At 38.5% G+C, this 12113-nt stretch overlaps 1 long non-coding RNA gene across 1 annotated transcript; it reads left to right on the top strand.

Annotated features, from left to right (window-relative positions):
• The first annotated feature begins 11017 nt into the window (after window positions 1-11017).
• LOC107622144 (uncharacterized) lies at window positions 11018-11530 on the top strand. The gene is made up of 3 exons (XR_001616096.3): window positions 11018-11051; window positions 11337-11410; window positions 11494-11530. It is a non-coding gene; the product is annotated as an uncharacterized LOC107622144 (long non-coding RNA).
• Window positions 11531-12113: the final 583 nt, after the last annotated feature.

Genomic DNA, 12113 nt, shown 5'->3' with positions numbered 1-12113 from the left:
CTCTTTTTCGTCAACCTTTATTATCCGCTTAACTCTTTTTGTTGAGGGCTTGACGGCAGTTGAAGAAGGCTATGCCACTAATGCTCTTTTAGTTTCTCTTCTTGCTGGTGGTTTGGAGGTTGCTTTCTCCTTTCCTTTCTTGGTGGCCATCCTGAAAGAAGGGAAGAGAAAGAAAATTAAATTTAAAGAGGGTAAATGATGCACAGCAAAATGTAGATGATATTAACACATGCTCTCGAGTACATATGAAAAGCCATCAATGGAAAATAGCTAGTGCGTACAAAGTCAAGTGAATGCAAGGTGTTTATTGGCATGCCGGAAAAGGGCATGAGTAGCATAGGCCAAGCATTACTTCGTAACAAACCATCATGTTTGTATTGACAATTGAATTCAATTAATAAAATAATAATGAAAAGTTGTGAAAAACAAGCATTAAATAGTATAACAACATAGAGAAGTGCATAATGTCACATGAGCTTTTTCACAAACACATAGCATGCATGGTGAATAGGGTATAGAAAATATGAAGATGAACATGCAAGCAATCCCTTAAATGGGAGAAAAATAATTTTCAAACAATTTACAATAATCCACAAGCATATAATGAGGGATGATAACTCAAAAGGTTTCTAACACCATGTAAAGAAACGAAAAGAAGAAGAAGAAAAATAAAAATTTGAAAAGAAAAAGAAAATAATAATATATATAGATAATATAAGAAGAATTATAGGAAAAAGAAAAGAAGGAAGAAGAAGGTAAAACCTTGTTAATAGTGGTGAGAGAGATAGAGAGTGAAAGGTGAGATAGAAGGGAGAAGGGGGGGAAGGAAGAAATAAGGAGGGGAAAGAAAAATTAGGATTTGGGGGAGAGAAAGATAAGATAATTTGACAATTTAGGTTGAGCTGTGCGGTGCATGCGACGCGGCCGCGTGGGACACGCGTTCGCGTGGGTGCGCGTCAGGTAGGGGGACGCAATCGCGTCGGACACGCGGTCGCGTGACCCATGTTATGCTGCTGGCGCGAGTACAGCTTCGCTCCAGCACAACTCTCTGTTCATTTTAATTTAATTGCCAAATTGGGTGACGCGATCGCGTGGGTCACGCGATCGCATGAGTGTGCGTTGTAAAATGGGTGATGCGGCCACGTCGGCGATGCGGTCGTGTGACAAGGATTGTGCTTCCAGCACCAATCCAGCATCACTCTCGCACAGAATGTTACTGTGCACCCTTTTACGTTGAAAACTTAGGGCACGCGGCCGCGTGGGGTACGCGGTCGCGTGGGTCGATTTGTGCCATTGGCATACCTCCAGCCACGCTCCAGCCAAACTCTGTTCGTTTATTTGTTTTCTCTATCCCCTTTGCAACGCGGACGCGTCGCTAATGCAATCGCGTCGCGTGGCGAAGAATTTTTTTTTTGGAAATGTAAAGACATGTAAATGAAAGAGCACGAAAGCACTAATAAAGAGAAGAGTTATTAAAGAAGAAAAACTAAAAGTGAAGAAAAGAACGATCATACCGCGGTGGGTTGTCTCCCACCAAGCACTTTGCTTTAACGTTCGTAAGTTGGACGCTCCACTAGCTCAATCTGCTGCGATGTGGGGGTCTTCCAAGCGGAAGATCTCCAGCTCCTTATTTTTCTGCACCTTCTCACCATGGTACAGCTTCAGACGTTGTCCATTAACCTTAATAAGTTCAGAGCTTGAAGGATGGCTTAGGTGATAAACTCCGTACGGTTCAGCCTTTTCTACTCTGTATGGACCTTCCCATTTTGATCTCAACTTACCGGGCATGAGCCTTAGTCGAGATTTGTAAAGGAGGACAAAATCTCCAGGTTGGAACTCTTTCTTCTTGATGTTTTGATCATGCACAGCTTTCATCTTTTCCTAGTAAATTCTGGAGTTCTCATAAGCTTCTAGGCGAAGGTTCTCCAGTTCCTGCAGTTGCAACTTCCTTTCAGCTCCAGCGTTCTCAATTCCCATGTTGCACTCCTTAACTGCCCAGAAGGCTCTGTGTTCTATTTCAACTGGGAGATGACAAGCTTTTCCATAAACCAAGTAGAAGGGACTCATCCCAATGGGTGTCTTGTATGCTGTTCTATATGCCCACAGTGCATCTTGTAGCCTGGTGCTCCAGTCTTTTTTATGAGGCTTTACTATCTTTTGCAAGATACGCTTAATTTCTCTGTTCGACACCTCGGCTTGCCCATTAGTTTGGGGATGGTAAGCGGTTGCAACTTTATGGATTATCCCATGCTTCTTCATCAATCCTGTTAGTCTCCTGTTACAAAAATGGGTGCCTTGATCGCTCACGATCGCTCGTGGTGATCCAAAGCGACATATAATATGGTTTCTCACAAAGGAAACAATAGTGTTAGCATCATCAGTGCGGGTAGGAATTTCTTCTACCCATTTGGAAACATAATCCACAGCTAACAATATATAAAAATATCCATTAGAATTTGGAAATGGACCCATGAAGTCAATGCCCCAAACATAAAAAATTTCACAGAAGAGCATATATTGTTGAGGCATCTCATCCCTCCTGGATATATTACCAAATTTCTGGCATGGGGGACAAGATTTACAAAACTCAGCAGCGTCTCTAAAAAGAGTAGGCCACCAGAATCCGCAGTCTAAGATCTTTCTAGCTGTTCTTTGAGGGCCAAAATGTCCTCCACTCTCAGATGAGTGACAGGCCTCTAAAATGGACTGGAATTCTAATTGAAGCACACAACGTCTAATTATCTGGTCAGCGCCATATCTCCATAAATATGGGTCATCCCATATATAGTATTTAGACTCGCTTGTCAGCTTGTCTCTTTGATGTTTAGAAAAATGTGGAGGAAATGTGCGGCTAACTAAATAATTAGCAACAGGTGCATACCAAGGGATTACCTCAGATACTGCTTGCAGGTTGTCAAAAGGAAAATTATCATCTATAGGAGTAGAATCATCCTTAATATGTTCAAGACGACTCAAGTGGTCTGCTACTAAATTTTGATTACCACTCCTATCCTTTATTTCTAAATCAAATTCTTGTAACAGCAATATCCAACGTATAAGTCTTGGTTTGGATTCCTTTTTAGCTAATAGATACTTTAGAGCTGCATGGTCCGAATACACTACTACTCTAGTACCAAGTAAATAAGCTCGGAATTTTTCCAGAGCAAAAAGAATAGCCAGAAGCTCTTTCTCAGTAGTAGTATAATTGGACTGGGCAGTGTCTAAAGTCTTAGACGCATAGGCAATAACAAAAGGATCCTTACCTTCGCGCTGAGCCAACGCTGCTCCTACTGCATGGTTGGAAGCATCGCACATGATTTCAAACGGCTGATTCCAGTCTGGTCCTCTCACAATTGGGGCTTGAGTTAGAGCAGTCTTCAGCTTATCAAACGCTTGTTCGCAATCCTCACTGAACTCGAACTCAATATCCTTCTGCAGTAATCTGGATAAGGGAAGTGCCACCTTACTAAAGTCTTTAATAAATCTCCGGTAGAAACCTGCATGGCCAAGGAACGAATGGACTTCCCTCACAGAAGAGGGGTAAGGTAAACTAGAAATAACATTCACCTTTGCTGGGTCTACAGAAATACCATTATTAGATACCACATGTCCTAATACAATCCCTTGTTTTACCATAAAGTGGCATTTTTCGAAATTCAATACAAGGTTTGTGTTAACACATCTATCTAATACTCGAGATAATCCATCTAAGCAAAGGCTAAAAGAATCACCATAAATGCTAAAATCGTCCATAAAAACTTCCATACAATCCTCAATAAGATCAGAGAAAAGACTCATCATGCACCTTTGGAAGGTAGCTGGTGCATTGCACAAGCCAAAGGGCATTCTCTTATAAGCATAGGTCCCAAAAGGACATGTAAAAGTAGTCTTTTCCTGATCCTCAGGAGCTATATGAATCTGGAAATAACCTATGTAACCATCTAAAAAGCAATAATGTGATTTACCTGACAGGCGATCCAGCATTTGATCAATGAATGGAAGTGAGTAGTGATCCTTACGGGTAGCTTGGTTGAGACGCCTGTAATCAATGCAGACTCTCCAAGCATTCTGAACTCTAGTTGCTATGAGCTCTCCATGCTCACTCTTCACTGTAGTGACTCTAGATTTCTTGGGCACCACTTGTACTGGGCTTACCCATTCACTATCTGAAATGGGATATATGATACCTGCTTCCAATAGTCTGGTCACTTCCTTTTTGACAACTTTCAAGATGGTGGGATTCAATCTTCTTTGGGGTTGACGGACAGGTCTTGCTCCCTCTTCTAGAAATATTCTGTGCTTGCATACTTGAGGGTTGATTCCCACTATGTCTGCTAAACTCCACCCAATTGCCTTCTTATGCTTCCTCAGTACATCAAGTAACTGCTCTTCTTGTTGAGAAGTCAGTTCCCTTGCAATAATAACCGGAAGCTTCTGCTCATCCTCAAGATAAGCATATTTGAGATGTGGAGGGAGAGGTTTCAATTCTAACTTTTGATCATGGGCAGGCTCTGGATTATCTGGGGCTTGTGAAAATGGTGAAGTGCCCTTACTGTCAGTTAAGAGGGTCCTCACACTGGGACCTTATCCAGTGTGCCTCTCTTCAAACTCTTCCTTTTGAATTTCAGCCACACTTTCGTCTATGACATCACACTGGAAGATAGAACGATCTTCTGGGGGTGTTTAATAACTCCATTCAGATTGAAGATTACTATGCGGCCATCTATTTCAAAGGAGTATGTTCCTGAAAAGGCATCCAATTTGAATTTTGATGTCTTCAGGAATGGTCTTCCAAGTAGGATTGATGATGGCTTATCTGAATCATTGTGGGGCATCTCCAAGATATAAAAATCAGTGGGAAATGTGAGCCCTTTAATATTCACCAAAACATCTTCAGCAACTCCAGCCACTGTAATAATACTTTTATCTGCTAACACAAAACGAGCTGCCGACCTTTTTAAGGGAGGGAGCCTCAAAACATCATATATAGACAAAGGCATTATACTGACACATGCAATCATAAATTACTACACCACCAATAGTACAACTAACTATGCAAGGACCTGGATCACTACATTTTTCAGGTAATCCTCCCATTAAAGCAGATATAGAACTACCTAAAGGAATAGTTTCTAATTCATTAATTCTGTCTTTATGGATACATAAGTCTTTTAGAAACTTTGCATATTTAGGTACCTGCTGAATAACATCAAAAAGGGGGACAGTTACCTCGACATTTTTGAATATCTCTACCATTTTAGGATCGGGTTCCAGCTACTTCCTGGGCTTCCTTGCAAGTTGTGGAAATGGAATAGGAGTAGTGTTGTTTGTGGCATCTGCGCCTTTTGGTGCTTCCTCCTGTGGTTGAGCTATTTCTTCTTCAGCTATGTCATGTATATCCTCTTCCTCTTCAACATCTTCGATTTCTACCACCTCTTCAGCTGAGGCGTATTCTGGTGAGCTTGGTTCCTCCTGATTCCTCTCCTGCAGTGTGGTTCCGGACTTCAGGGTGATGGCATTAATGCCTCCTTTTGGGTTGGGTAATGGTTGAGAGGGGATCCCAGTAGTGCTTGAAGGTTGGTTATTGGAATTTTGTGCTGGTACAAACTGTGTCATAAAAGCTTGCATAGTAGAGGTGAGACCATTCAGACTGGCATTAATACTATTCATGATGTTACTTTCCATGGCCTGTTGTCTTTTCTCAAAAGATTGCAGTAGGTCTTCAATAGAAGGTGAAGAAGAATGGGTAAATTGAGAGGTCTGCTGCTGATTGTTCTGTGGTCATTGGTTCTGCCTGAGGTGAGGTGCTCTGTAAGGTTGATTTTGCTGCCTGTTGTTGTTATTGTTCCACCTCTGATTTCCCTGATTATCTCTGCCTCCTCTGTTATTGCTGTCCCTCCAATTCTGGTTTGAATTGTCCTGCCATCCATGGTTATTATTTCCACTTTGATTGTACCCTTGGTTGGGGCGGTCATAGAAGTTGTGAGTGGATGCCACCATGTTGTCTTCTTGTTGGAGCTGTGGGCATTCATTAGTGTAATGGCTGTAATCAGCACAGATTCCACAAATTCTTTGTGGGACTAGTTGTTGGTTTTGCTGTGGTGGAGAAGGTTGAGCTTGCTGAGCTTGTTGATTCAACTGTATTTGCTTCATCAAGTTGGTCATTTCACAGATGCCTTCACGTAGAGCAGCAGTCTCGCTGCTAGAAGATACTTCTGCAACAGCTTTTGAACGGCCTTGCTTTTGTCTGTGGTTCCTAGTGGATTCAGCTAAATCACTGATCAATTGCCAAGCTTCATCAGTGGTCTTGTACTTCTTCATAGACCCATTGCTGGCACTTTCCAGTATGGTCTTATCTTGGGGCCTCATACCCTGTGTAACATAGCTGAGTAGCACGATCTTGTCAATCATGTGGTGGGGGCATGCTTCCAGAAGATTATTGAAGCGCTCCCAGTATTCAAAGAGAGTCTCATTGTCATCCTGAACAATTGTGGAGATATCCTTCCTTAGCTTATCAGTGACTTCAGATGGGAAGAATTTCTCCAGAAACTCCTTTCTGAGTGTATCCCAGTTGGATACATTTGCTAGAGGTTGAGTGTAGTTCCACTCTCTTGCTTTTCCCTCAAGAGAAAACGGAAAAGCTTTCAGCAGTATTGAAGTTTCATCAGTGCCATCACGCCTGACAGTAGAACAGGCTGCTTGGAAATCTCTCAAGTGCTTGATAGGCTCTTGAGCAGGTAGGCCATGAAACCTGGGCATCAAATTTAGCAGTGCGGGCTTTATTTCAAAATCTGTAGCTACCGCCGGATGATGCGCTTGAAATGGTTGCATTGTAAAATTAGGGGCTCCTTCCTCCTGGATGGTAACTCTCCTAGCTGCCATGTTTTCTGCACGTAAAACAACCGAATCAGTAGAACGGGGGCTGATTTCTTCATCAGATTCACTTTCAGATCCGCCCTCAGAGCGGGCTAACCGACGTTGTTTTCACCTTATTCGTGAAATTGTCCTTTCAATTTCAGGATCGAATATTAGCAAGCGCGGATCAGGAAGTGAACGCGTCATTTGACGGAAGAAACATGCAGCTCATAGTAGCAAAATAAAATAAAATACAAATAAATAAATTCTAATTAATAAAATTAGCACTCTATTGCAACTCCCCGGCAACGGCGCCAAAAATTGATGAGACGCAGAAGCTGGTGAATTAAAAATTATTAAAATGGTTACGTTGCAAGTATAGTTCTTAACTCACCGAAAATCTGCCTATCAATTTAGAAATATGTCATAGAGAGTTAAATTAAAAATTACTGGGAGTTTTAAGTCCCAGGTCGTCTCCCAACGAGTTATAGAAAAGTGTGCTATCCTATTAATCACATGTTCAAAGAAGTTGAGTTGGGTAAATTGGAATGTAAATTAAGGAAATTTAATTAATATGAATAAAAGCCTTGACTGGGAGTTGATTGGTTGGAATTTCTATTATTGGTGGAGTGAATGTAAGATTAATTTATAATTAATGGTTGTTCTGTTTGGTTATCCTTTACCAAGTAAGGGAAAGTCAAACAAGCTGGAATGCCAGATCTGTTCACAAGTTGCAACCCACTTAGTTCAAAGGGATTGGCGTTGGTGACAGGATAGCAATTCAACATTTAACCCAATTACAAATTTTTCTTTCAATCCTTCCAACTCAAGAATTCCTTTTAATCAACTCACCATCAAGTAAGGAAACTACTCACGCATTGTAAATAAAGAATCCATAACACATGAAAGGGAATTGAAAGAAGACATGATTATTGGAATTGAAATTGAATTAAAAAGAAATAATCCTTGCATTAATTAATCATAAAAGTATTCAAATAACAAAATTGAACAAAACAAGGAACATAGAAGAATGAAACCAAGTTAAGAAAACAAACTAGAATGATGAAGTCTTGATGAGGAAATAACTCTTCTCAATGCTCCAATGCTAAGACCAATTGAAAATTAAAATTCTAAAACCTAGAGAGAAAAACCTAAGAGAGTAAAACTAAATCTAAAAACTGTTGACTGAATGAATGTGTTATTTGTTTCTGCATGTTCTCTGACTCTAGTCTGCTGTTCCGGGCCGAAAACTGGGCCGAAATAGGATCCAAAATCGCCCCCAACGAATTCTGCAGATTATGCAGATCGCACATGTCACGCGATCGCGTCATCTATGCGGACGCGTCATTCGCGCTTTTCCTCGCCACGCGTTCGCGTCGTCCACGCTACCGCGTCGCTTGGGCTTTCCAATCCACGCGGCCGCGTGAGCCATGCGGCCGCGTCACTGCGATTTGCTCTCCTTCGCGCAGTCGCGTGAGCCATGCGACCGCGTCACTTCTCGCTGGTTATCTCCTCAAATTCTTGTGTTCCTTCCAATTTTGCTAGCTTCCTTTCCAATCTCCAACTCATTTATGCCCTGTAAAGTCTGAAACACTTAACACACAAATCACGGCATCGAATGGAATAAAGGAGAATAAAAAAAATAAATAATTAAAGTCTCTAGGAAGCAGTTTTCAAACATGTAATAAATTCAGGAAGAAAATCTAAATGCATGCTAATTTAATGAATAAGTAGGTAAGGATCATGATAAAACCACACAATTGAACACAATATAAACCATAAAATAGTGGTTTATCACTCTTCTGTGGTAGAGATCCTTTTACTTAATACATCCTTCACTTTTTGTTCTTTTTCTTTCCTTTTCTTTCTCATCTTTCTCTTTTATTTTCTCTGCTTACCCTTTTAGTATATCATAAATAAAATAATATCTTTTAAATAAAATACTAATAAATAATATATTTCAAAAATACATTGATAATAATCTTAATAAATTAATAACAATAATAGTGATTTTTTTATTATCTAAACCTTATTAACTTGAACTTTAAATATTCTTATTACTCAAAACTTATTAACTTAAGCTTTATTATTAACCTTTTATAAATTATTCTATATCTTTGACCTTTCTAAAATATTTATACTTTTATCCCAACATATTTTATAGTTTATTAAAATATTCTTACATATAATATAATTACCAAAATAACCTTGCATCTTTTATAAAATATTCATTTTACTCCTGAACTTCTTAATTATTATCCAAAGTACCCCAAAACATATATAATTACAAAGCTAACTTCAATTTTTATTAAATTACTATTTCACTCTCAAATATAAGTCTTAATTTCCTGATTATAACTTTATCAAAGGACTGAAACCCATTTCCAAAATTCTTCAAGTTTTCAGCTTGAGTTTTAAGTCCGTTTTTAAGCTTTACTATTATCGATTTTTTACCGCTTTTCTTTTAATCTCTCGGCCATCAAACCTCATCAATTTTAATCAATAATTCTCATTCATAACAGCCCCCAAAATCATTAAAATAACCCTAGCTAGGCTGTTCTTCATGGCCAAACCACAATTCACAAGCAACAACAATAACCTAATAAAATTTTAACATAAAACTCAATCAAACTCAATAATAATTAATCAAACCAACATTTACTTATTAAATTCATATTTAATTATTAGAAAATTATCAAACGCTACCTCCATACAGAAATCACAACAACAGAAACTCCGGAGAAGCTTTTTGATCGAGCTCTGAAAAAGAAAACGTCAGAAATTGATTCTTTTGCCAAAAACACCAAAGGGCCAAACTTTAAGGGAAATGGGAGCTATGTCACCATTAGCTTCCACCAAAAAAAGTGATGCCAACGTGTAGAGTAGGAAGATACGAATACTTTTATCGAATTAGATTTTTTATTAGAGTTACGGATCTCAAGAAATCAAAGCCGAAAGTTTGGAGGTTCCATGGTTTCTCTCTTCCTCACCCATGGTCTCTCTCTCACACTACTAGAAAACTAGTTATTACACACAGATGTTTCCAACAGATTTTATCCCACGGAAATACAGACAGAATTTGCGAGGGATTTTTTGTCAAAAACAAAAAAAAATGAATTAGCATAAATTACAAACGGAAAAGAGAATCCGTCGATAATTCTGTAGGAAAAATTAATTTTTTTCATGGAAAATAATTACCGACAAAAAATTCCTCTGTAATTAAAATAAACAAAAACGCTACGTTTTATTAAATTATTACAGACAGAAAATCTATCTGTAATTTAAAATATTCCGTCAGAAATATTGAGTTAAACCTAACTCTACCTCTACCCTCTCGAGCTCTACACTCCAAACGAGCTTCACAGTCATCTTCCTCTCCATTCACACTCCAAACCTTTCTCCTTAGCACCTTCATCCACCACATTCTTCCATCATCAATACCTTTGGGACTTCCATCACTCTCGTCGTCATCAATCATCGCTGTTCCCGTGCTGTCCCTTCTCTTCCCCTATTTTACGAGTACAAACCTTAATCCTCCTTCAGTGACTTTTTCTTCTCTTTGAACCCAACATCGATGGTGAGTATTTGAATTTTCTACTATATTTTTTTCCAGTTTTTGATACAATAAAATTCTATTATTACAATGTAATTTTCATGTCGTGTTAGTTTAATTGCTGCTTGATATCATTTCCGATTTGGGATTAAGCTAGCATTTGCCTTTGATTTTGTGATTTATTTGGTTGCTGTAATGAATTTTTTATTTAATCAAAGCATTTGAAATGATGCACATAAGATGTTTGATAAAAAGCCTTAGAAACAAGATAATGATTTGGAATGACACATTTGGCAATGGTTGGTATATGAGTGTAAGAAAAGTGTGTGGGTTGGTCAAAGCATGGCCATTAACCACATGATTTTGTATACGCGCACACTTTATTCTTCTATTATTCTCCTTTTAATTTGTAACTTGCAGTACTAACCTTTATGCAACAGATTTATTGGTGGTCATACAAACTAAGGGCAGCATGAGTCCTGAAGTATCTAGAACAGAAGCAAGGTATAAGGTATGGAAACTTTGTTCTAATGCAGAGTTTGTGAGATGAGAGAGAAAGAGAGAAGAGAACTTATAGAGAGATGAGAGCTTGGATGTCGATGATCTACGGCAGCATACCAACTATGCAGGAGGCTATCACAGTGTAAGCTCTTTAGCGCCTATGTGGTTTTTAGTCAGTAAATCCTTACAGAAACATTCAAATGATATTATAGTCATGCTAAAAAAATTAGTTTGAGACTTTTTTTTGGAAGTCTTTCTGGCTTCTTATCATTTGATATACATAAGAACTAGGGTCAAATCCATGATATTAATCAATAGTGGGAAAAAGGAAAGACTGAAAGAAGGTATCGGTGGCCAAACACACACACGTCACATTGATCTTTGAAGTAGGCACTTCTAAATTCTAATAAGTGAGTTCTTTTTATAGGATCATTATGTGATTGAGATGTTTTGGGAGATTCTCAAAGGCTTTTCATTGGAAAACAGGAAGAAATTTCTGAAGTAAGATAAACATAGATATATGATTTAATAGCCCTTTTTTATTACTGAGTTCAACATGGATAACAAACTTAACCTTTGTATAGGTTTGTGACAGGTTGCTCTCGTGGACCATTGCTGGGTTTTCGATATCTTGAACCTTTGTTTTGCATACAAAGGTGAATAATACTATAGAAATTATATTCTAAATTTATGATATCTATGATCTATCCATAACATTAATTTTGTAAAATAATGAAAAATATGATCCAAAATTGTTTTCTCTAACCACAATTTATTTTGTGTTAGAAGAGTAATTAATGAGGCCAAGTGGAATTGTCTAATGCCTTCTGTTCTTGTAGGGCTACTGGTACTGCATCGGAGGAAGCTCTTGACCAATTACCAACATCAGCTACTTGTATGAATCTGCTAAAGCTTCCACCTTATCAAAGGTTTGTCCTAGGCTAGGTTTTCTTAGACTTTGAAATAATTAGGAAGGATTTACTCACTGGTCACTGGAGACTTTATCTTGAATGTGCAGTAAGTTTGAACCTCTACTATGAAGGAGCCATTAATGGTGCTGAGGTATCATCTTATTCTTGAATTAATTGACTCTTTCGATGGTATCATTTTGCGCAGGTGCTTTCATAATGCTTTATTTGTTAACTATCATGTAAACTTTAAGAATTTTGCCCTAGTATAGTTTCTGGAATTAACTAGAGTAGCT

Source organism: Arachis ipaensis, chromosome B10, assembly GCF_059453495.1.
Source record: "Arachis ipaensis isolate K30076 ecotype BB chromosome B10, ASM5945349v1, whole genome shotgun sequence".
Classification (NCBI taxonomy): Eukaryota; Viridiplantae; Streptophyta; class Magnoliopsida; order Fabales; family Fabaceae; genus Arachis; species Arachis ipaensis.
The sequence above is the reverse complement of the archived record's forward strand: the minus strand, read 5'-3'. Positions and strand labels throughout refer to the sequence as shown.